The sequence below is a fragment of the Symphalangus syndactylus genome, chromosome 6 (assembly GCF_028878055.3).
Source record: "Symphalangus syndactylus isolate Jambi chromosome 6, NHGRI_mSymSyn1-v2.1_pri, whole genome shotgun sequence".
NCBI lineage: Eukaryota > Metazoa > Chordata > Mammalia > Primates > Hylobatidae > Symphalangus > Symphalangus syndactylus.
In genome coordinates, this window is record NC_072428.2 from 131,897,203 (window position 1) to 131,923,403 (window position 26,201).

Genomic DNA, 26,201 nt, shown 5'->3' on the forward strand with positions numbered 1-26,201 from the left:
CTGTGGGGATGCAGTCACTCTGAAATGTTCCAGAGAGGTTCTATGATGTATCCACACCAGGCTCCCATAGGAAAAGCTCCAGCTGTTTCTGCATTGGTGGATGAGAGGGAAAGGAAGTCCCTTCTCCAAGATCCTTCACAAGCACCAAGGCTGCCTGACTGTTGTAGCATGGCTGCAGACTTTCCCTGCTGAACCCAGCACTCTAACTATGCTTTTGCTGAAATAAACTTCCTATTCATTGAAAGATCTGGGACTTGAGGCCTGTAATTTGAATGTTTTTGTCCCATGGGGTTTTCCCTTGATGTGGTGCATTCCCACTTTCCATAGGAGTAGGACTCCTTGAGAATTACACTACTGTGAATGCTGTTGTTCTTCTGGGTCTAGCTGCCCAGTGTGGTTGCCATACTCCAGGCTGGTGCTGGGGAATGTCTGCAAGGGATCCAGAGATGTGATCTGTCCTCAAGTCTCCTACCAGTGGTTACTAGTACCAGCTTTGATGGGGGTGGCAGGGGAGTAGCATAGACTCTGAGATTTCTTGGTTATAGGTAGCCTTAGTATGTTGGCTTTCTCAAATGCCAGTTGTAGTAGTAATGAAAAGGTCATGTGGACAGACTCATGAACTCCTGGCCAGGCCAGGGTGGTATAAGCAATGGTGATAGTTGAGGTCATGCACAAGTTTTCTCCTTCCTGGGCACTGTTATTCTACCTATAGATGCTGTAATAAACTCTGTTGGTTGGCCTTCAGCCAGGAGATGGCATTTGCAAAAGATCACCAGCTGTGGTAGTAGCAGTGGGATTTGTGCTTGCCTATGTAACCCAGGGAAATATTCTGGTTTCTCAGGCGATGGGTGCAGCCAAAAGTTTCTGTCCTTCATGTTAAGCTACTAGGACAGGTAGAGGGGCAAAGCCAAGTGGTGACTGGGTAAAGCAGGTACATGCTCTGACTCTCTGTGTGTGTAGCAAGTAGCAGCCCTTATGGGAGTCAGAGGGGTGGTTCTCTGATCACTGGGGCAATATTCCAGAGAGGAGTGTAACTGCCTGTGTTGCACAGAAGACTGCATGCAGGGAGTGGGGAGTAACAGGCAGCAGTAAACCTCCCTCCGCTCCTATGCACTTGGCAAGGCAGATCTCACACCTGCAGTTTTCTGGTAGAGCAGTGAGCTAAGTTCAAGGCTTCTATTGCCAAAACTCAAAACTGTCTCAGGCCATATGCCTTCCCCACACCGAGGCAGGAACCATGGCTTTCAGGCCACACTCCTCCCAGTCTGCCCACACAACCTGGGCACCCAGCTCCTGCTCCTGTGGCTGTGGCATACTTCCCACTCACCCTCCTAATTCTGGCCAAGAGACCTGCTCTCATGGCTGTAGCATACTTCCCACTCACCCCCTAGTTCTGGCCAAGACAGTTCTTCCTCACTTGGGGTTATACCATGAAGTTCAGTTGAGAACTTCTTTCAACCTGCAACCAGTGCCGAGTTAATTGGCCCCTGTGAGGCAGAATAAGGAATGGCTTCTCTCAATCTCTGCTGGAGACTGCGAATATGTGCAAGGCTCCTGTGCTGCCATTCTTACTTTTATATTCCTCACCACTTTCTAAGTCAATTCCAGCACGGGGCAGGATTAAGGGCTTCCCATGTAAGCTGAATTGCCAGATTCCCCAGAGAGTGTAAATCCTGGAGGTAGTCTTTCCTTCTGTCACACTCCAAGGACTTACAGTTTTTTGCCTGGCTCATGGTATAGAATGCAGCCTGCTGCTTCTTTCTAAGACACTGTGGATTTCAGTTTTCCTGTTGAGTTCCTGCATTTCTTCTTGGAAAAAATTCACAGTGTGAATACCTATACACTACTTAGTCTTTCTAAGTGAGAGAGGCATGTTAACTCTGCCTCCAATCCATCTACTTGGAGAAAAAGAAACTGACTTAAAGTCTATTTTTTCTGATATTAGTATAGCAACTCCAGGTTTATTTTAGTTACTATTTGCATGAAATCTCTCTCTTTTTTTTTAAAAAAAAGTTCACTTCCAACCTCTTTGTATCTTGGGATTGAAAGTGAGTCTCTTGTAAACAGCACATAGTTGGACAAGTTAAAATAATTATTCTGCCCATTTCTGTCTTTTGACTGGAAAGCTTAATCTATTTACAGTTAATTACTGATAAGAAAATACTTCTTCCATTTTGCCATTTGTGTTTCGTTTGTCTAATATCTTTTCTCCTCATTTTCTCCATCACTGCCCTCTTTTGTGTTAAGCTGACTTTATTTTTTTGTAGCAAAACATTTGCTTCCCTTCTTATTTCTTTTTGTGTATTTAAAAAATTATTTTCTGGCTGGGCATGGTACCTCACTCATAATCCCAACACTTTTTAGGAGGCTGAGGTAGGAGGATCACTTGAGCCCAGGAGTCTGAGATCAGTCTGGACAAGATGGCGAGACTGTCTCTACAAAAAAATTTAAAAATGTAACTGGGTGTAGTGGCTTATTCCTATAGTCTTAGCTACTTGGGAGGTGGAGGCAGGAAAATGCCTTGAGTTCAGGAGTTTGAGGTTGCAGTGAGCTATGATCACAACACTATGCTCCAGACTTGGTGAGAGAATAAGGCCCCATCTCTAAAAATAGATGAATAAATAAAATAAAAGGTATTTTCTTTGTGTTTACCTAGGAGATTATGTTTTACATCCTAAATTTATAACACTATGGTTTGAATTGATACCCATTTAATTGGAATATCATACACAAACTCTAGTCTATACAGCTCCAATCCCCTCTTTCATGTTGTTGTCACAAAGTAAATTTATAACACTATGGTTTGAATTGATACCCATTTAATTGGAATATCATACACAAACTCTAGTCTATACAGCTCCAATCCCCTCTTTCATGTTGTGGTCACAAAGTACATCTTCATCTATTGCATAACCAAGAAAATAGATTTATAGTTATTTTTAATTTGTCTTATAAATTTTGTATAAAATAAAACATGGAGTTACAACAACCAAAAATACAATAAAACATTTTTATATTTGTCCATGTAGTTATCTTTAGTTGAGATCTTTATATACTCATTAACTTTAAGTTTCTGTCTAGGTTTCTTTCTCTTCAACCTGAAGGACTCCTTTTAGTATTTCATGTAGGGCAGATACTGGTACCAAACTCCCTTAGCTTTCATTTTTCTGAGAATGTCTTAATTTCTTCCTGTTTTTTTGAAGGATGATTTAGCTAAATACAGAATTCTTTTTTTTTTAGAGACAGAGTCTGGCTCTGTCGCCCAGGCTAGAGTGCAGTGGTGCGATCTTGGCTCACTGCAAGCTCCGCCTCCCGGGTTCATGCCATTCTCCTGCCTCAGCCTCCTGAGTAGCTGGGACTACAGGAGCCCGCCACCACACCCGGCTAATTTTTGTATTTTTAGTAGAGACAGGGTTTCATCTTGTTAGCCAGGATGGTCTCGATCTCCTGACCTCATGGTCCACCCGCTTTGGCCTACCAAAGTGCTGGGATTACAGGCATGAGCCACCATGCCCGGCTGCTAAATACAGAATTCTTATTTGACAATTTTATTTTTCCTTTAAGCATTAAATATACTATCTTACTATATTCAGCCTACATATTTTCCGATTAAAAATTGACAGTTGATCTTATGAGAATCCCTTGTATGTGACAAGGTGCTTCTCTTTTGCTGCTTTCAAGTTTCTCTCTTTGTTTTTTGACTGATTATGATGTGCCTTTGTGTGGATCTCTCTAAGTTTCTCCAGTTTGAATTTATTGAGCATCGCTGATGTGTAGATTCATGTTTTCAACACGTTTGGGCCATTATTTCTTAAATACTTTTTATGCACATTTCTCTTTGTTTCTTCCTTCTGGGATTTCCATTATGTGTATGTTCAAGTGCTTGATGGTGTCCCACAGGTACCTTAGTCTGTTTACTTTTCCTCTTTTTTCTTTCTGCTCCTCAAACTGGATAATAGCAATTGTCCTGTCTTCAAGTTTGCTGATTATGCCTTTGTTTATTAAGTTGAATACTGGTCTTCCTCAGGGTTGGTTTCTGTTGATTTATCTTATTCTTTTGAATGGAACATACTTTCTTATTTCTTTGTATACTTTGTGGTTTTTTTGTTGAACCTCAGACATGTGGATATTATAGTCATAATGCTGTAAGTCAAATTATTTGTCTTCCCAAAAGTTTGTTGTTGTTTTTTATTGTTGAAGTAGACATCCACTTGTTTAGTGATTTTGTAATACTAATTTTATAAAGACTGTATTCCTAGTCATAGGTGGTCATTGAGATCTCTGTTTCTTTAGCTGTGTTTAGCTAATGTTTTGACAGAGATTTCACTGAATTCCTGGAACACAATACAAAAAACAAAACAAAACAAAAACTTCAAAAACTAACAAACAACAAAAAAGTCAAAACACAAGTAAACAAGGAAACAAACAAAAAAACCCCAAAGAACCATTTTCATCTTAGTAGGTTGACTCTATGCTGGGGTACTTCTCCAGTACCTAACCAGGCTTAAACTGAACCTAGACGTTGGTCATAAGTAAAGGGTTAGGGTCTTTTTGGATCTTTTCTGATCATTCATTTTGCCCATAGATAAACGTGTGATTTTCTAAATTCCCCAGTATGTATTGTTTCTTTTGAGTTCCACAGTTTCCCAAAGAAACTTTCCCTGACATTTCCTCTGCGACTTTAGATGGTCTATTATATGTCTCAATAGTAATCTTTTACCCTGCAGAATTTGTTAGTCTTACAATATTCTTACACAATGGCTGCCACTTTTTGCCATGAGTAGAATCTGTGTTAAGTGAAACAAAGATTAGCACATTGTGCCAGTCCTTCAGGTAGTCCAGGCAGATTAGAATAGACATACATAATACTTTGTGAATGAGGTTTGCTCTGCACCCTCTGGAACCAGGGACTGGATCTCACATTGGGGATACAGGCTGTCATTTTCAAGACTGCTGGTGGGATGGGGAGAGGGTGGGCAAAGGTAAGTAAAAACATCATGAAGCTTTCCTAATATTTTTGAGTTTTTTCTTGTATCAGTGTTTACTTGGTTGCTGAAAAACTGAAGATTTTCTGAAGTTCTAATAAAGTTGATTTTGGGAGTTTTGGTTTGTTTTTTTCTTTTCAATTGAGAGTCAGGAGTTTGAAGCTGCCTATTCCACTATTTTCTCATGTTACTCATCCCTGGCCTCTGGGTTTTTGATGTGTATTCATCAGGTTTCTCTAGAGGAAGAGAGCCAATAGTATATGTATATACACACATGCACACACACACACACACACATACACTCCCTTTTATATATACATGAAAGGGAATTTATTAGGGAGAATTGGCTCACATGATTACAAAGGTGAAGTCCCCAAATAAGTTGTCTCCAAGGTGGGAAATGAGAAAAGCTGGTAGTGTAGCTCAGTCCTAGTTCAAAAGCCTCAAGACTAGGGAAGCTGACAGTATAGCTGGCAGTCTGAGGCAGGCTGCTGGTGCAAGCCCTAGAGTCCAAAGGCTGAAGAACTTTGGGTCTGATGTCCAAGGGCAGGAGGAAAAAAGCGATCTCACTCTAGAAGGGAGAGAGAAAAAGAGAGAGAGAGGAATCTAAGCAAGCTGAATGTCCCCCTTCTGCAAACTTTGTTCTAGCCTCACCCACAGCCTATTGGATGGGCCTCCTCTTCCAGTCCACTGACCTACATGTTAGTCTCTCCTGGAAACAGCCTCACAGACACTCCCGGATACAATGCTTCACTGTCCATCTAGGCATCTCTCAATCCAGTCAAGTTGACACCTGTGTTAACCATCACAGGGAGTGTAGTCTCTGTAGGGTTAAATGGAATTAGAGAGATGCACATGAGAGAGTGCAAGACTGACTTGACCTGTTGATAACCAGGACTTAGAGCCTAGAGGAAGATAGCCTGGGTTTTGAGAAACTCTTGATGAGGGAGATTTCAAGTTTTCCCATTACTCAAAACTTTTAAGAATTCTCAAACCTGATGAGTCTCGGGAGAGAAGAGCTGAAAGTTTCTTTGGTGTTTCCTTCACTGCATCCCTAGGGTTTCCCTGAACTAACTTTCCTTAGTGAATAATATTATTTAGGGATGCATTGCAGAGTGAAAGAAGGAGGGAAAGAGAAAGAGGGAAACAGTGGGGCATCCCATGGCATTATGATTTCTAGACTTTCTCTTCAGTGTTTGTGTGAAGTCAGTTTTCTCTTTCACTGAGAGTGAAGAAGCAGCAGCTTTATCTGGCCCACAGAGCAATCTCAGCACTAATCAGTCAGGAGGCAGCCTGGGTCGAATCGTAGAGAGCCATTCAACTTTTCACTTCAGGATATTTCTCTGGAGGTGAATGTTTTGCAGGAGTTCTGCTCTGTGAAGGACAAGCTAGGAGAGGCTCAGCATAGAACGTTCTGGGCTTGTTTGCCCTCTAGGATGAGGACATTCAGATTTTATTAAAGAGTAACAGGCTCACCTTCAAATTCTTCTTGCATAGCAGAAAGCACTTTCAAGTATTCTCCGACTCAGTGCTTGACATAGGCACAGGTCATTGCTATTGTTAGAACCATCATCTCTCCTTTCTTTTTACTGGGTCCCATGTAAGCAGAGATTGTGGGAATTCGGACTGAGTTCTTCTATCGAGTTGGTCCTTGTTACCCAAATATCATTTTACAAGAGGTCTCAGAGAGAGGACTGAATGATGACTGGGCACTGTCTCAGTGAAGACAGGAGGGAGTGAAAGCAGCTGCCTTCAGCATTGGCCATAGCCAATTGTGCATAGGCACTTATAATAGATTCATCCTTTAATTGATGAATTCGTTTAATTCTTTCAGAAATAATACTAGATCATGAGACACAATGAACAAGGATGACAATCTTCTTGCTTTCATGGCGCTTACATTGTAAAATGAATGACAGAAAATAAACAAAAAGTAAACATATAATTTCAAGTGATGAAGGCTAAAGAGAAACGTAGATCTTAGTGAGGAGATAGCGAGTGAAGGATAGTATGTGTTTTTTTTAGACAGAATGATGAGGACAATTTCCCTGAACTTGGACACTTAAGCAAAGACCTGAAGGAAGTAAGGGACAAAGCCCAGAAATTCTAAGATACTCAGGAGATGGGGTCTATTTTATGTTAGTGACAGCTGGCTCTTTAATTTCTGGTATGATTTTGGGAGAAAAATGTGATTGTATAAGGAACATTGACTTTGAGGATACATCCCAAACTTTCTAATAGAATGAGACCATAGCCTCTATATTTAGGACCTGGGCTGGATCTGGAAGTCACACTGGGTGGCTTTGAGCTCTCCTAGAGGCAAGGCCTGTAGACCTAAATCCTTTTGTTTGCCAGTCCAAGTATGAGGTCAAAGTGGGACAGATAGAGGCTGAGGATAAAAGTTCCTCCTATGTATTCTGTCTGAATCTTTCTTCTCTTACAATGATGAAAAGAGTTGTCAGAGTCTTAGGGAGAGATGGCCAGGTTCAACTCAGGCCAGGTGCTGGTTTGTCAGCCTTCTGTAAGAAGACACATTTACCGAGGACAGGACCAAGGGAGGCTTTCATCCCCAAGATAGGGAGGAAGAAAGGAGTAATCCATGCAGGGAACCAGCTGACCAGTAGGTTGAGAGATCCTCAGCCCTTGCCCTCGAGCATTTATAGAAACTCCTCAGGAGACTTCCCTACCCTCACTCTCACCAACACACAGCAATGATGATGAAGGTAAAGCAGAAGCTTTAAAATAAACATCCTGTAAATGGAACCTACATTCTGATGAAACAAAGAAATCAAGTAAGCAGCTCAGGGGCATTGGCCAGGAAAACTTTTGTATAGAACATGATACTGGAGCAGGAATTTACAGGACAGAAAATACTTGGCAGACAGAGTAGTTTAGGACCTTCCAGGTGGAAGAGAGTTAGTGGGAGAAAGGAACACACTGTGGTCCTGGAGGCTGACTGCTGGCTGTTCAGAGCAGAGAGGGAGGCATGTGAACTGAGCATTGAGGGTGCAATGGTGCATGTTGGGCAGGGTGCAGGCTCTCATGTCTAAGGTATGGCACTGGGGACTGGGATCATCTTCTTGGCCAATTCAATTTTCCTCACACATTGTGCATAGTTAGAAAAACTGCCACTGACCATATACAGGAACAGTAGAAGACAAATGCCTACCATTCTAGTCATGGTGTGTGGCCTGTGAACAGGAGGGGGATTTTGGAACAGTTTCTACTTCTGTTAAGATGAGAAGCCATATTAACTCTCTTTTGTTTTCTAGATTTCATGAGTAAAAAGCACTCAGAAGTAAATGTTGGGGAATTACTCTAGCGCCACTGAATTTTTTCTTTTATTTATTTATTTATTTATTTATTTATTTATTTTTTTTATTATACTTTAGGGTTTTAGGGTACATGTGCACAATGTGCAGGTTTGTTACATATGTATCCATGTGCCATGTTGATTTCCTGCACCCATTAATTCGTCATTTAGCCTTAGGTGTATCTCCTAATGCTGTCCCTCTCCCCTCCCCCCACCCCACAACAGTCCCCGGAGCGTGAAGTTCCCCTTCCTGTGTCCATGAGTTCTCATTGTTCAATTCCCACCTATGAGTGAGAACATGCGGTGTTTGGTTTTTTGTCCTTGCGATAGACCTGACAAAAACAAGAAATGGGGAAAGGATTCCCTATTTAATAAATGGTGCTGGGAAAACTGGCTAGCCATATGAATTTTTTCTCTTAGGCTTCCCTGGCTCCCAAGAAGTACGCCGTATCCTTTTTGCGACTTTCTTCCTCTTGTACGCAGTGACAGTGATGGGAAACGCGGTCATCATCGTCACTGTCTGTGTTGATAAATGTCTGCAGTCCCCCATGTATTTTTTCCTGGGCCACCTCTCTGTGCTGGAGATCCTGATCACATCCACCACTGTCCCTTTTATGCTCGGGGGGTTGCTGCTTCCGAGCACTCAGATCATATCTTTGACAGCCTGTGCTGCACAGCTATATTTATACCTTTCTTTGGGTACCTCGGAGTTGGCGTTAATGGGAGTGATGGCTGTGGACCGTTATGTGGCTGTGTGTAACCCTTTGAGGTACAACATCGTTATGAACAGCAGCACATGTGTCTGGATGGTCATTGTATCATGGGTGTTTGGGTTCCTTTTCCAAATCTGGCCAGTTTATGCCGCTTTTCAGCTTACTTTCTGCAAATCAAATGTGTTAGATCATTTTTACTGTGACTGAGGACAATTGCTCAAGGTATCCTGTGAGGACACTCTTTTCACAGAGTTTATTTTTTTCTAATGGCTGTTTTCATTATCATTGGTCCTTTGATCCCTACGATTGTCTCCTACACCTACATCACCTCCACCATCCTCAAGATCCCGTTAGCCTCTGGCCGGAGGAAATCCTTTTCCACTTGTGCCTCCCACTTCTCCTGTGTTGTGATCGGCTACGGCAGCTGCTTGTTTCTCTACGTGAAACCCAAGTAAACACAGGCAGCCGAGTATAACCGGGTAGCGTCACTGCTGGTTTTAGTGGGTGACCCCTTTTCTGAACCCTTTCATCTTTACCCTGAGGAATGACAAATTCATACAGGTCTTTGAAGATGGTATGAAACACTGCTATCAACTCCTCAGAATTTAGCTCTGTCCTGGGGACAATCCTCATCATGGACTTCAGTAATCTGAAGGTACTAATTTAAATCTAAAATGACAGTTCTCATCATCAAATAGTTTGTAATCTATAAGGGATATTTAGGGCATAGACAGTGCTTCAATTCATTATTGGGTGACTTCTATATGGAAATCAATTTATTCTTTTTAATGTGTATAAATACATGTCCCAAAATAAATATGACAAGTGTAAACATCTGAAATACATGAAGATTTTAGAACTCTCAGACTGTGAATGGGAAAAGCAAGAAATGTGATTTATCTGATGTCTGCTGTAGTAATTTGATTCTAGATGCCAGAATTATCTTCCCCTGTATTGCCTCGTGGTTTCATGGTGTGTTCTCATCGTGTAAACCTCGCTATTGTGTCTCTCAGTGACCTGTGGTCCACCCTCAAGCTTCAAACTTTCATTGTAGTTCCTGCCTCCAATGTTCAATGGTGATAATAACTTTCTATGGGTTTTCTGACTGGAAGTTGTGAGAGTGAGCTCACTCCCCCATACTGACTGCTTAGCAATCTTCACGATGAATGTGTTTTGATACAGGTTTAACCCTAATTTGTGCACCTTCTTCGCCATAGATGAAAGGTTTTAGAAAGAAACATTTTTTTACCTAATGTCGCCAACATCAAATGAGGGAGTGCAATGGAGGTATGTTCTGGAAGGCGATGTGATAAGGGATAGATGGCTTTGCTGTGTCCTTGGGCTGAGGGTGGATTGGAGAGAGGACAGAGGGACAGGTGGCCTGTGGCCCCTTTTTCTCTGTCTCACACATTCTTCAATCCTGACTTGGTACATTCACCCTCCATGTTCTCTTTGCTATCCCACTTCCTGCTCAGTTTCTTTATTAATTTCATTTATTCTCTCTCTCTCTGTTAGTACCAGATTCATTTCTTTGCTCCTTTCCCCCCTTCATTCACTCACAGAAACCAAGTTTATCAAGCCATCTTCTATCTCCACACTGAGCTCCCTTAATCCTTATATCTCAGTTTCTGTACTGCCCCGTCGTCTCCCTTGTTCCTGTCATACCCACTATTCTCAATTAATATTTCTGTATTGCATGACACAGATTTCTTCTGCATTCTTACACAAGTGATTACAAATGTTTGGTGGCAACCCAGATGGACATCAAAAGGTGACTACTCATATGATTTATGGGACTTTCATTCAGTTGAACGTTACATAACTGTAGGAAGAATGAGGAAGTTTTCTTTGTCATTAAAAGAAAGTTCTTCAGGGTACACTGTTGAGAAAGAAAAGCAAAGAGTAGACCAATTTGTTTATGTATTTTCTTTTTGTAAGCACAAAGCAAAACTCTGTTTATATTTCTATTTGGGTATAGTTGCATGAAGAAATGCCTAGGAGGGAAACCAAGAAATCAGTTACCTTGGGGATGTGTTGGTGGGAATGGCATTCATGGGAATAGTCGGTGAGGGAGGCTGTTTATGATACAGCTGTGTACGTTGCTTTCACTGCTACTTCATAATAATGTGTTACCAACTCAAAAATAAAAGACATCATTCTGCTTCTAATTGCCAAGGAAAGTGTGCTTGCTTATCCAAATATCTGATGGTAACAAAGGACATATTTTGACAGAAGAATCTTTAGTAACTCTAGATACTTTGTAATGTTTCTGCACAGCTGAGTAGTGGTACTGGGAGAATAATAAGGGAGAAGAGATGGAGCTTCACATTTCTCTCATTCTCAGACCTTCACTACTTTTGTAAGACTATATATTGTTTGGATATTGCGGGGGCTTCTTTTAATTATCTTATGTGTGTTGAAATTATCTTTGTCCAATCTGTTTTTTTTTTTTTACTCTTTGCATCTTAATGAAATCTTCTGTCATATAGAGGTATTCATTTTGCTTTTGTCCAGTTAATTATTACTTTATGATATATATTTCTGTAATCATTTAAAAAGTTTTTTTTCTATTCAAATGACTTAATGAAAGTCCATTGTAATATTTACATGCCCTGACAGAGTAGATGTAATACAATAGTTTTTATTTTAAAAAAGAGAATAATGGGAAAGCATGTGCAAAAGTTTAAAAAAAAATTTCGGTAATCATATTGATGGAGATAGTATTCCAGGATGGTTGTGAGTATTATGTGAAATAAAGGGAATGTGTCCTTTATTTCAAATAAATATAAAACATTCTATTTCTTAATATAATATGGAGGAGCTTAGGTAAATCTCTATATACGGTCAGACTCAGTGCATGTGCTCTCTCTTTCTCTGTCTCTCACTCCTGGCTCTGTTCATTGCCATAACTTAGCAACATTGGCCAATTCAATTACAATGAACATTCCTAGGCCCATATTGTAGTCTTGCAATACAATTTCCTGGTAAGAGAAATCAGGGCTTCTTGGAGAAATGACTGATTCCTCATCTAGGATGGGGAATGCACAAGATGAACTTGAAAATTCATATCATACTAGATATGAAAGATTACTAGGGTCATATTAGAATATTCAGGACTCAGTTAGAGGAGACTTCTACTGGCCAAAGATGAAAGAAGTTGTGCTTCCAACCTATCAACTATTTTTAAATTTATGAGTTCACAATATTTAAAAAATAATCCCCTTCCAAAGATGATATTTATTATTCATCAGACCTAAGCTTCTGAACCTACCAACTTATAGAAAAATATGTAGAGAACAGAAAGACACATTTAACTGCACCGTGTAGGTGGAATGGGGAAAATGGAGATTATAAGAATGCTGCCATAAAACCACCTGAGTTTCTCAACAAATAGATTGGAAAGAGGTGAAAAGGCTGTAGAGAGAATCTGAAGATTAGAATCGATGTAAAGAACATATCAAATAAAAAAAGTAGAAGACTAAGCTATAGTGTGTGACAATTTAAACTGGAGTGATAAAATCTTTAAGGAATACAAATAAATGATTACTTAAAGGTAAAGATTATCATTACTTCTGAGGATATGATGAGTGAATTGTAATAGGTCACATGAATGGGCTTCTGCGGTTGCTATTAAAGTTGTATTTATTGATCCATGGGAAGGTTGCAAAATAATTTCTTAAGCTATGCATGTGTTCAGTGTAGTGTTTCTATATACGTTTCACTTTAAAATAAAATGATTTAACCTTCTCTATATATTCTAATAGTTTCAATTTCTGATTTTGATATTTATTTAAAAAATAGGTTATTATTTATTTTGGGATAGGTTAAAGGTTGACGACAGTCTGGACCTCTAGAAATCACAGCCTTAGGCAAGGATTAAGGGCTAAAAGTTCATTTGTGGATGGGGGGATGCACTTCTACTATAGCAAAATGAAATGAAGTGAGACAGGAAAGCATGGTAAAGAATGCAGTATGATGAATAACCATGTGAACATTGTTTCCTGATGATTAGCTGATGACAGAATTGTCTATATAGAAAGCCTCTGAGATTCTACCAGAAAACTCCCATAAGTAATCATATATTTTAGCAAGGCTGAAAGAGACAAGGTCAACATGCAAAAGAAATGACTAACAATGAACAATTAGAATTAAAATGTATAAAATAATACCATTTTTGATATCTCCAAAAAAGGGAAGTACTAGGTATGAATCTAACACAATATGTTTATCATCTTAGCAGAAAAACCTTAAGTCACCCCGAAATTGGATTCTCCCTTCATGGATTGGAAGACATAATATTGTTAATATGTTAATTGTTTCCAATTTCATTCATGGATTCAGGGCAATCCCAACAAAATTTTAGCAAGCTTTAATGCAGATAGTAACAAAAGAATTTTAAAATTTATAAAGAGATGCAAAAGTTATAGAATGGCCCAAACAACATTGAAAAAGAAGAACAAAGAAGACTTACATGACACAATTGGAAGACTTTTAGTGACATTACAATATCAAGACAGTTGAAAAATTATAGGCATATAAGATTAATGAAAGAGAATAGAGAGCCTAGAAATAGATCTAAACAACTGTCAACCTAGTTTCCACAACATTGCAAAGGAAATTCGGTAAAGAAGGGTTAATTTTTCCAAAAAACAGTGCTAGAATAGTTCAATGTTTCTATGCAATATATATAAAATATGTATAAAAAAGAAAATATGCACCATGGAATACTACACAACCATAAAAAAGAATGAGATTATGTCCTTTGCAGCAAAATGGATGGAGCTGGAAGCCATTATCCTAACAAACTAACACAGGAACAGAAAACCAAATACTGCATGTTCTCACTTATAAGAGGGAGCTAAATGTTGAGTACATATAGACAAAGAGAATGGAACAACAGATATCAGGGCCTACTTGAGGGTGGAGGATGGGAGGAGAGTCCTCACCAAAAACTACCTATTGGGTACTATGCTGATTACCTGTGTGATGAAATAATGCACCAAACCCTCATGACATGCAATTTACTTGTATAACAAACCTGCACATGTACCCCTGAACCTAAAATAAAAGTTTTCTAAAAGATAAAATGAATTTCAGCATGTATCTTGTGACTTACCTAAAATTAGATAAAATGACTTTAATGTAAATGCAAGGTTATGAAACGTCTAGGAGAAAATCTACATGACCTTGAGTTTGGTGGTTAAATTTTAGATAAAATACTAAAAGCACAATGAATGAAAGAAAAAAATCGTCAAAATTGAAAACTTTTGCTGTAGAAAAGTCACTATGAAGAGAACAAAAAGATAAGGCACTGGTTGCAAGTAAATATTTGAAAATCTCATAATTTGTATCCAGTATGTACACACACACACACACACACACACGCACACACACACACACACCTGGAAACTCAATAATAAGAAAATGAACAGCTCAATAAAAAATTATGGGCCGGGCGTGGTGGCTCAAGCCTGTAATCCCAGCACTTTGGGAGGCCGAGGCGGGCGGATCACCAGGTCAGGAGATCGAGACCATCCTGGCTAACACGGTGAAACCCTGTCTCTACTAAAAATACAAAAAATTAGCTGGGCGTGTTGGCAGGCGCCTGTAGTACCATCTTTTCGGGAGGCTGAGGCAGGAGAATGGCCTGAACCCGGGAGGCGGAGTTTGCAGTGAGCCGAGATCGCGCCACTGCACTCCAGCCTGGGGGACAGAGCAAGACTCCGTCTCAAAAAAAAAAAAAAATTATGGAAAAGATCTAAATAGATATATCCTAAAGAAGATGTCAGGTGGCATGTTTCCACATGAAAAGATGCTCAATATCATTTGTCATTAGGGAAATGCAAATTAAAACAACAGTGAGATACCACTATAACCCTATTAGAATAGCTAAAATAAAAAGACTACTGACAAATTCGAAATGTGGGGAAGGATGTGTAGCATCAGAAACTCTCATTTATTGCTGCTTGGAATATAAAATGTTTAAACCATTGGAGAAGGCAGTTTTGCTGTTTCTTGTATAGTTAAACATAGACTTCACATACAAGCCAGTAATTTTGCTTGCAAGGTATTTCCCCAAGGGATGTGATAATTTAAATCAGTGCAAAAACCTGCACATGACTATTTATAGAAGACTTATTCATAATTGTCAACAATGTGAAGCAACCAAAATGTCCTTCAATAAGTGAATGGTTAAAGCAATTGTAATCCATTTATACAAAGGGAATACTATCCAGTGATAAAAAGGAGAGATCTAATAATTTTCATTACAAAATGGATGAATCTCAAATGAATTTTACTAAGTGAACAAAGCAATAGCAAAAGGCTACATTGTATATGATTCAATTCTAATGACAATCTATAACAAAGGAGAAAGTTATAGAGATGGGAAAAACCTAAGCAGGTACTTTTGTCTTTGAGATGAGTAATGGAGACGTATTTGAGTAGAGAAGTATAGAGGGATTTTGGGGTGATGGGATTAACCTGAATGATCAGATATATTATGTATTTGCCAAGCTCATAAAATTTTACAGCAGAAAAATAAGCTTTGACGTATGGACATATAAAAATATCAGAGGAAGCTGGGGATCTTAAGATAGAATGCAGACTGTGAAAAAATAATTTTTGTGTGATATAACATCACTGAAGACAGTGGGGGAAATAGAACTGCCTTAATTAACTCTGGAAAACAGTATTTTGATGAAAAACTATAAGGTGAAAAGAAAAGAACTGTACATCATCACTGTATTCTCATTACTAAAGTTGATTCTCATGGAGAAAAGTGTTAACAATTTTGAAATTTCTGTACATGTAAATTGGGGTTCAACAAGTATAAAAAGCGTTGCGGATGGCAATGACCCCACTAAGAAGAGAAAAGTTAAGGCAGAAAAGGGTAGAATGCACCATGTGGTACTGAATTAGAGTCAAAGACATCAGCTTGAGCTCATGTTTAGCTTGATATAGAGGCAGATGGATAGATGTGAAAATTATTATAGATATGTATATATATATATATATATTTCCTAGATCTGTCTGCTGAGAAAACCTAGAAACAGTAATTATTTCTCTACCTTGTGTTGGGATCTTATTTTGCAATAATATCCAATAACATAAACCGGGGCTTCTTGGAGATGTGGCTGATCCAGGGTCTCAACAAGAAAATTCAAGATAAGGCTGGAGCATCTATAGAAATACTTTTCAAAACAAAACTGGCACAAGACAAGGATGCCCTCTCTCACCACTTCTGTTCAACATAGTGTTGGAAGTTCTGGCTAGGGCAATAAGGCAAGAGAAAGAAATAAAGGGTATTCAATTAGGAAAAGAGGAAGTCAAATTGTCTCTGTTTGCAGATGACATGGTTGTATATTTTAGAAAACCCCATCGTCTCAGCCCAAAATCTCCTTAAGCTGATAAGCAACTTCAGCAAAGTCTCAGGATACAAAATCAATATTCAAAAATTACAAGCATTCCTGTACACCAACGACAGACAAACAGAGAGCCAAATCATGAGTGAACTCCCATTCACAATTACTACAAAGGGAATAAAATAACTAGGAATCCAACTTACAAGGGATGTGAAGGACCTCTTTAAGGAGAACTACAAACCACTGCTCAATGAAATAAAAGAGGACACAAACAAATGGAAGAACATTCCATGCTCATGGATAGGAAGAATCAATATTGTGAAAATGGCCATACTGCCCAAGGTAATTTATAGAGTCAATGACATCTCATCAAGCTACCACTGACTTTCTTCACAGAATTGGAAAAAACTACTTTAAAGTTCATATGGAACCAAAAAAGAGCCCGCATTGCCAAGACAATCCTAAGCAAAAAGAACAAATCTGGAGGCATCACACTACCTGACTTCAAACTATATGACAAGGCTACAGTAAACAAAACAGCATGGTGCTGGTACCAAAACAGATATATAGACCAGTGGAACAGAACGGAGACCTCAGAAATAACACCACACATCTGCAACCATCTGATCTTTGAGAAACCTGACAAAAGCAAGCAATGGGGAAAGGATTCCCTATTTAATAAATGGTGCTGGGAAAACTGGCTAGCCATATGTGGAAAGCTGAAACTGGATCTCTTCCTTACACCTTATACAAAAATTAACTCAAGATGGATTAAATACTTAAATGTAACACCTAACACCATAAAAACCCTAGAAGAAAACCCAGGCAATACCATTCAGTACATAGGCATGGGCAAGGACTTCGTGACTAAAACATCAAAAGCAATGGCAACAAAAGCCAAAATAGACAAATGGGATCTAATTAAAGAGCTTCTGCACAGCAAAAGAAACTATCATCAGAGTGAAGAGGCAACGTACAGAATGGGAGAAAATCTTTGCAATCTACCCATCTGACAAAGGGCTAATATCCAGAATCTACAAAGAATTCAAACAAATTTACAAGAAAAAAAAAACCCCACCAAAAAGTGGGCAAAGGATATGAACAAACACTTCTCAAAAGAAGACATTTATGCAGCCAACAGACATATGAAAAAATGCTCATCATAACTGGTCATCAGAGAAATGCAAATCAAATCCACAGTGAGATACCATCTCATGCCAGTTAGAATGGCGATCATTAAAAAGTCAGGAAACAACAGATGCTGGAGAGGATGTGGAGAAATAGGAAGGCTTTTACACTGTTGGTGGGACTGTAAACTAGTTCAACCATTGTGGAAGACAGTGTGGTGATTCCTCAAGGATCTAGAACTAGAAATACCATCTGACCCTGCCATCCCATTACTGGGTATATACCCAAAGGATTATAAATCATTCTACTATAAAGACACGTGCACACGTATGTTTCTTGCAGCACTGTTCACAATAGCAAAGACTCGGAACCAACCCAAATGCCCATCAATGATAGATTGGATTAAGAAAATGTGGCACATATATGCCATGGAATACTATGCAGCCATAAAGAGGTTGAGTTCATGTCCTTTGCAGGGACATTGATGAAGCTGGAAACCATCATTCTAAGCAAACTGTCACAAGGACAGAAAACTAAACACCGCATGTTCTCACTCATAGGTGGGAATTGAACAATGAGAACACATGGACACAGGGCAGGGTACATCACACACTGGGGCCTGTAGGGGGGTTGGGGGCTGGGGGAGTGATAGCATTAGGAGAAATACCTAATGTGTGTAAATGACGAGCTGATGGGTGCAGCAAACCAACATGGCACATGTATACCTATGTAACAAACCTGCACGTTGTGCACATGTACCCTAGAACTTAAAGTGTAATAAAAGAAAAAGAAAAAAATTTCACAATAAAAAAATGCTCTTCAAAACAAAAGGATGGAGCATGTCAAAGGGATACAGGACCCAACCTGAGTCTCAGTCTTAGTCCCTGTGGGATGCTGTAATGGAATACCATAGACTGCATGGCTGATACAAAATAGAAATTTATTTCTCACAGCACTTGAGGCTGAGAAATTCAAGATTAAAGCACTAGCACATGTGGTGTGTGGTGGTGGTAGAAGGGGCAAGAGAGGTCACTGTGGTATTTTTAATAGGGTCACTAATCACATTTATAAGAGCTCCCTCATCATGATCTAATCACCTTCCAAAAGTCCAACTCTGAATACCATCATCTTGGAGACTGTGTTTCAAGAATTTGGGGGGAACACAAATATTCAGTCTATAGCAGCTCCCAATGGCCAAAGCTAGAGTAATTTAGCAAATTAAATGATGTCAGTTTGAATTATAACTTATAGTATAAAATATTAATATTTTATAAATATGTAATGTAAATGAATGATTGAATAAAGAAATAATTTAAGAAATTACTTTTCTTTCTCAGAACTGCTTTGGCTATTCTCTAACCACTTTCCATATAAATATTGAAATCGGTCTGTAGGTATCCACAAAAATCTTGCTGACATTTTGATTAGGAATGTATTGAAACCTTAGATCAAATTGTCTTAAAGCCTCAAGGAATAGGATTCTTTCAATTCATGTGTAATTCTAAATGTTTACCCACATGGTTGAATGGCAACCCTTTGGTGGTAGGAAGTCAATCCCTAATTTTTTCTGTCTCCCATGTTCTCAAGTCTTATTTTTAGTTTAGGTATATTTGTCTCTTCTCCATGGCATCAGGCTTCCTCATAAGTCTTCCATCAGTGTGTGCCAGTGACTTTATGCTTTAATCATATATCTTTCTATTGCCATGACAGCAGTGTACAAAACTATCTAGCAGGCTTTACAACTCCTCAGAAGCCATGTACATTTATCAGATCCTTATTTTAGAATTGTCATCCATTTTAGTTCCTGTATCTTCAATCCAAAGAGTTAACATTGTTTTTGAATATCATGCCTGATGTCATCTTTTCCACTCAGGTACACTATCAGTGGTTAGCAACTCTGGGCTTATTATAGACTGTGCATCAGAGGAGTCTACCCAAACTTGGAGTCTCCCTATTCAAAAGAACTGCCTAAACAGTTACTTTTATACTCACATATTCATTTTTATATGTAAATACTTATATAATTTTCCATTAATAACCCTTGGACTCCAAACTAAAAGGAAACAGCTGAAACCAAAGGGACACAAGAAAGCATCTATATAGCTCATGTATAGTAAATCTACCTTCTGTACTATCCTCCCTTAGAAAATTATTTCTAGACTTTTCATTGTTCATTTTCTGTTTAGGTCATAATCTTCTATGCACCATGTCAAATGATCTTATATTAGCTAACAAGTACGCAGAAGTTACCAACTTTTGAGATCAAACATGGACCTACGTAAACAGTAAGTAGTCTGTGCAGGTGCAACAGTAAGTAATCATAACGTAGAATATGTTTTGATTACATGTATCTTTCAAGTGTGTATTTGTGCTATTGCAGTGAATATAAACAGAAGTTTATGTAAAAATAATGTTGAATTTGTGGTAGTTTTTGCCAGGAAAATGTTTTTAATTGTACTTTCGTCATTGACTGTGATGTTTTAGCTATATTTATATTTTTAATTTAAATATTTAAATTAATTAAATATTTAAAATCATAATCACATAGGCATAGTTAAAAAAATTTCAAGTAATTGTAAGTGATTGATATAGAAAAATGGCAGATTGTTTCTCTTTCCCATTTTACTCATGGTACTACTCTTCAGAGTCAAACACTTCCATTTTTTTGGTACATATTTAGTAATAATATGCTTATTTCTTAATTTATCAAATCTATTCTTTCTGTAATTAATAAGTTACTTATTAATTTTTTATTGCAATTCCTTCCTCCCTCCCCAAATAGTTCTACATACAAACCTAAACCTAACAAAGCTCTGGCTTTGTGTTTTGTAGGCCTGGTATAGAGCTGTTGTCCAGGGACATCCATTCACAGTTTACATGTGATAGCTTTCGTTTTACCAACTTTTCTGTCTTCTTCTTTTTTGGTTTGCTTCCAAGTTTTGATGGAGCAGAGCTTCTAGCATCTTTTTATGATGCTCCTTTCAGGATCCTCTCTTTATCTTAGGTCTGCTACTGATTATAATATGTCATGGGGTATCTCCTTTGGATTGAATCTGATACCTCATATCTTACACTTAGATATTTATATCTTTCTCTAGGTTTGGAAAGTTTTCTGCTATTATTTCTTAAATACTATTTATACCCCTTTCGCTTTCTCTGTCTTCTTTTGAATCCTGATGACCCATACTTTTGGTCTTTTGATATTATCCCGTAAGCCTTTAAAATTTATTTTCATTCTGTTTTTTATTCTTGCTGTATATTGTTAAATACTTTGAGTTCACACATATTTCTTCTGTTTGATCAATTCTGCTCTTGATGCTCTGTATTGGGATTTTAAATTTAGTTTATTGTATATTTCAGCTTCAGGATTTCTTTTTTAATTTCAATTTCCCTGTTAAGTTTCTTACTAATTTCTGTATTGTTTTTCTATATTTTCTTGAGATTCTCTGAGCTTCCTTAAAATAGGAACTTTGAATTCTTTGTTAGGCTGTTCTTCCATCTCCATCTCTTTAGGGTCAGTCAGTGGCACCTTATTTTGTTTAATGGCACCTTATTTTGCCTGCTTAGTGATATCATGATTCTTTGATTTTCCTTGAGCTTGTGGCTGTGTCGATGTTTGTACAGTGAAATAGGTACTTAATGCGTCTTCACAGTCTGCCTTTGTTTGGCAGTATTCTTCAACAGTAAGCTAGTTGAAAGATTCAGGGCAGGTTTACTGGTAAAGTCCCTGTGCTTGTGATTGCTTCATCTGTTGCATCACTAGGGGGTGCTCTAAGGCCAGGCTGCCACAGAAGGAATCCCATGGCCACTGAGGTTGATGTAGCCTTGGCTCTCAAATCACATGGCCACTGAGATTTGTAGCACTGAGGCCTAACCAAGACCTGTGGCTTTTATGGCCTACCTTTTCTTAGGATTGCCTTGGCTATTCAGGATCTTTTTTTTTGGTTCCTTATGAATTTTAAAGTAGTTTTTTTTTTCCAGTTCTGTGAAGAATGTCATTGGTAGTTTAGTAGGAATAACACTGAATCTATAAATTGCTTTAAGCATTAAGGCCATTTTAATGATATTGATTCTTCATATCCATGAGCATGTAATGTTTTTCCATTTGTTTGTGTAACCTCTGATTTTTTTGAGTAGTGTTTTGTTTTCTTTGCAGAGATCTTTCATTTTCCTGGTTAGCTGTATTCTTAGGGGTGTGTGTGTGTGTGTGTGTGCACGTGTGTGTATTGTGAATAGAATTGCATTCCTGATTTGGCTCTCAGATTGACTGTTGTTGGTGTATAGGAGTGCATTATGTCATCTGCAAACAATGATAGTTTAATTTCTTCTCTTCCTACTTAGGTGTCTTACTTCTTTCTCTTGCCTGATTGCTCTGGCCAGGGCTTCCAATATTATGTTAAATAGGAGTGGTGAGAGAGAGTTTCTTGTTTTGGCTTTCAAGGTAAATGCTTCCAGCTTTTGCCCATTCAGTATGATGTTAGCTGTGGGTTTGTCATAGACGGCTCTTATTATTTTGAGGTATGTTCCTTCAGTACCTAGTTTACTGAGAGTTTTTAACATGACGGGGTTTTGAATTTTATCAAAAGCCTTTTCTGCCTCTATTGAGATAATCATGTGGTTTTTATGTTTAGTTCTGTTTATGTGATAAGTCACATTTATTGATTTGTATTATTGAAACAACTTTGCATCCCAGTGATAAAGCCTACTTGACTGTGGAAGATTAGCATTTAGATGAGTTGCTGGATTCAGTTTGCCAATATTTTGTTGAGGATTTTTGCATCTGTGTTCATGGAGGATATTGGCTTAAAGTTTTCTTTTTTGTTTTGTTTCTGCCAGGTTTTTGTATCAGGATAATGCTAGCCTCATAGAATGAGTTAGGTAGGAATTCCTCCTCTTCAATGTTTTGGAATAGTTACATTAGGAATGCTACCAGTTCTTTATACATCTAGTAGAATTTGGCTGTAAATCTGTCTGGTCCTGGAGATTTTCTGGTGGGTAGGCTTTTTATTACTGATTCAATTTTGGAATTCATGATTAGTCTGTTCATAAATTTAATTTCTTCCTGGTACAATCTTGTTAGGCTGTATGTTTCCAGGAATTTATATGTTTCTTCTAGGTTTTGTGGCTTGTGTGCATAGCAGTGTTCACAGTAGTCTCTGAGGGTTTTTTGTATTTCTGTGGGGTCAGTGGTAATATCTTCTTTGTCATTTCTGATTGCATTTGGATCTTCTCTCTTCTTGGATCTTTGGATCTTCTCTCTTCTACAGTGGTGGAGGCAGCAGGGTTCTAGGGTATGGGGACCCCTGTTGGCAACTTTGCACAGGGTTGCACTGGTGGTGGTGTTAGCACAGTGGCAGGGAGCTGATAGGTGCAGGTCTTTGTGCGTTCTCTGTGTGCCACAGGCAAGAGTGGTAGCTCAGGCTGGGGTAGATTTCGTTGTTCTCTGTGCCTAGTTTCACTTCTGTGGCAGTGTTGGCACAAGGGCAGTGTGCTGGCAGGGGCAGGACTGGCTGACTGTGTGCCTTCCAAGGCTTTGACTGCAATGGGGGTCTTGTGGGGAAAGGGGGAGTGGAGTGTACTCCCATTGCAGCAGTGGCAGTGTGGGGTGCATGCACACAGGCTTGCTGGCCGTGCAAGGAAGGCAAAACCTGCCTGTGCACACTCATACCAGCAAAGCAATGTGAAGGGTTTCTGTGGGCCCTGAGAAAGCTGCAGTGTGGGGAGGGAGCAGGCAGGCTGCTGAGTGGCCACAGGGGCTTCCTCAGTGGAGTTCTCTGCTAGCCAGGCACAGTCCACCAGCACAGGAGCTATGATGTGGGCCCCGAAGACACCCAAGCAAGTGCTACCAGACTGGGGCCCTAGGAGATGCCAGCAGACCTAGAGGTGCTCAGGTCAGAGCAGTCTTATCTGATGGCCAAGATTGCCCTGCAGAATTTAGGTCTGACCTTTCCCCTAGGGCTAAATTCTCTTATGGTAGCAAGTTGAACTTGGAGAGATGTGCTTCCCTGGACATGCTCCACTATAGACGCTTCTGCACCAAACCTTCTGGGCTCGTCTTCAGCTAGTGGGCTGCCCCTACTATTTCTCTAAGTAGCATTCCCTTTCAACTCAGGTGTCCGTGGTGGTCAACGTCTCTCCTGCCAGGATTACAGAGTCCCATGGTGAGAAGAGGTTGCTCCTTGCCAATTCAACTCACCTGTTCCCCTGGAGTAGTGTGGGGCCAGAAGTCAGTCTCAATGCATGGTAGCTCTGTGCAGGGTTCCCAGCTTCCTTCCCCTTTAGAACACCTTCTGTATCTTTCCTCTGTCCACTCTCAGTGCTTTCCCTCTGAAGATCATTTCTATTTTTATTGCACTATGGTCTGAGAGTATGCTTGGCATAATGTCTAATTGGTTGAGTGTTAAGTTTTAAATCTAGAATTTCTGCCAGGTGCAGTGGCTCACGCATGTAATTCTGGCACTTTGGGAGGCTGAGGCGGGTGGATCACGAAGTCAGGAGATCAAGACCATCCTGGCTAACATGGTGAAACCCCATCTCTACTAAAAATACAAAAAAATTAGCCAGGTATGGTGGCAGGCGGCTGTAGTCCCAGCTACTTGGGAGGCTGAGGCAGGAGAATGGTGTGAACCTGGGACCCCGAGTTTGCAGTGAGCTGAGATCATGCCACTGCACTCCAGCCTGGGTGACAGAGCGAGACTCCATCTCAAAAAAGTGAAAAAATAAAAAACAATTAAAAATCTAGAATTTTTTAGTTTTTTGCCTTGATGATTTGTCTAATGCTGCCAATAGGGTGTTGAGGTCTCCCAGTATTATTTTGTCACTGTCATTTAATAGGCCAAGAAGAACTTGTTTTAAGAGTCTGGGTGCTGCTATGTCGGGTATATATATATATACAGGATAGCTCAGTCTTCTTGTTGAATTGAACCCTTTATTATTATGTAATTCTCTTCTCCATTCTTCTTGATTGTTGTTGGTTTAAAGTCTATTTTATATGATATAGGAATAATGACCCATGTTCTTTTTTGGTTTTTGTTTCCATGATCTATCTTTTCCCATATCTTTACCTTGAGCCTGTGGGTGTCTGTCCATGTGAGATTGGTCTCTTGGAGACAGCAGACAATTGAGTCTTATTTTTTAATCTAACTTATCATTCTATACCTTACAAGTGGGTTATTTAGACCATTTATGTTGAAGGTTAATATTAATATGTGAGATCTTGGTCTTTTCATTGTGTTGTTAGCTTGTTGTTTTGTGGGCTTGAAGTAATTGCTTTACAGTGTCTGTGGCCTTTGTGCTTAAGTGTGTTTTTGTGGTAGCAGGTATCCTTTTGTTTCCATGTTGAGTACTCCCTTAAGCACCTCTTGTAAGGCTTGTCTAGTGATTACAAATTCCCTTAGTGTTTGCTTGTCTGAAGTGAATTTTATTTCTCATTTATTTATATAGCTTAACTTATGATATGAAATTCTCTGTTAAAATTTTAAGAATGCTGAAAATAGGCCGACAACCTCTTCTGGCTTGTAAGATTTCTGGTAAGACATCCGCTCTTAACCTAATAGAGTTCCCTTTGTAAGTAACCTAACCTTTCTCTCTAGCTTCCTTGAAGATTTTTCTTTTTTATTTAGCTTGGTGAATCTGATGACTGTGTGTCTTGTGGATGATTGTCTTGTATAGTATCTTGCAGAGGTTTCTCTATTTCTTGAATTTGCATGGCAACCTCTCTAGTGAGATTGGGGAAATTTTCAAGAATTATATCCTTAAATGTGTTTTCCAAGTTGCCTACTCTCTCTCCTTCTCTCTCATGAATACCAATGTGTCATAGGTTTGGTCTCTTTATATATTCTTATATTTCTCAGAAATTTTCTTCATATTTAAAAATTCTCTTTTCTTTATTTTTGTCTTGTTGACTTTGTTTGAAAGACCTGTCTTCAAGGTCTTAGATTCTTTCCCCAGTTTGGTCTATTCTGTTGTTATTTTTCCAGATTGTATTGTGAATTTCTTGTAATGAATGTTTTAATTTCAGAAGTTCTATTTGGTTGTTTCTTAATATGGCCATTTCATCTTTCAACTCTTGCATTGTTTTAATGGATTCATTGGATTGATTTAACTTTTCCCTTTATCTTGGTGAGCTTCCTTACCATTCCAGTTCTGAATTCAATATCTGTCATTTCAGTCTGTTTAAGAACCATTGCTGGGGAGCTAGTATGCTCATTTGGAGGTAAGGGGACACTGACTTTCTGAATTGCCAGTGTTCTTATGCTGGTTCTTTCTTATTTGAGAGGGCTGGTGTCCCCTTTGTCTTTTTGAATTTGCTTTCATTTGAATGGGGCTTTGAAAAATTCTTTATTTTTCTTGAGGGTTTAATTGTGGTATAAGTTGAGTATAGTTGATTGGCTTTGTCTCTGAGTCCTTTCAGAGGGCCAAGGCTCTGCACAGGACCTTTATTTGTTGCTAGGTTCTTGCCCTGGGTTTTGCAGGTGATGTACACTGGAACAACATTTTTGGTGTAGTAACTTGGGCTATGATCCAGTAGACAGCACTGAAGAGTAACAGCCAGCAGATAGGCTCTTACTCAACTGTATGGATCTTTTACCTTTCAGTGCATTTGCAGCAGTACTCTGTGGTGGGGGGGTGGGAGAGAGATGACATCCTTGCCAGTTCCATCGCCAGGTTTTAGGGGAGCCTCCTCCAATCACTGGCA

General features: G+C 39.1%; 1 protein-coding gene and 1 pseudogene across 1 annotated transcript in view; both read left to right on the forward strand.

Annotated features, from left to right (window-relative positions):
• Nucleotides 1–8,287: 8,287 nt before the first annotated feature.
• Nucleotides 8,288–9,466, forward strand: LOC129485102 (olfactory receptor 9A1-like; annotated as a pseudogene).
• A 10,251-nt stretch (nt 9,467–19,717) lies between these two features.
• The window catches only part of MGAM (maltase-glucoamylase), a 239,787-nt gene continuing 233,303 nt past the window's right edge, over nt 19,718–26,201 (forward strand). Inside the window, exon 1 of the mRNA XM_055284278.2 lies at nt 19,718–19,788. The gene's annotated coding sequence lies outside the window, so the exon portion shown is untranslated. The remainder of the gene's footprint in view (nt 19,789–26,201) is intronic.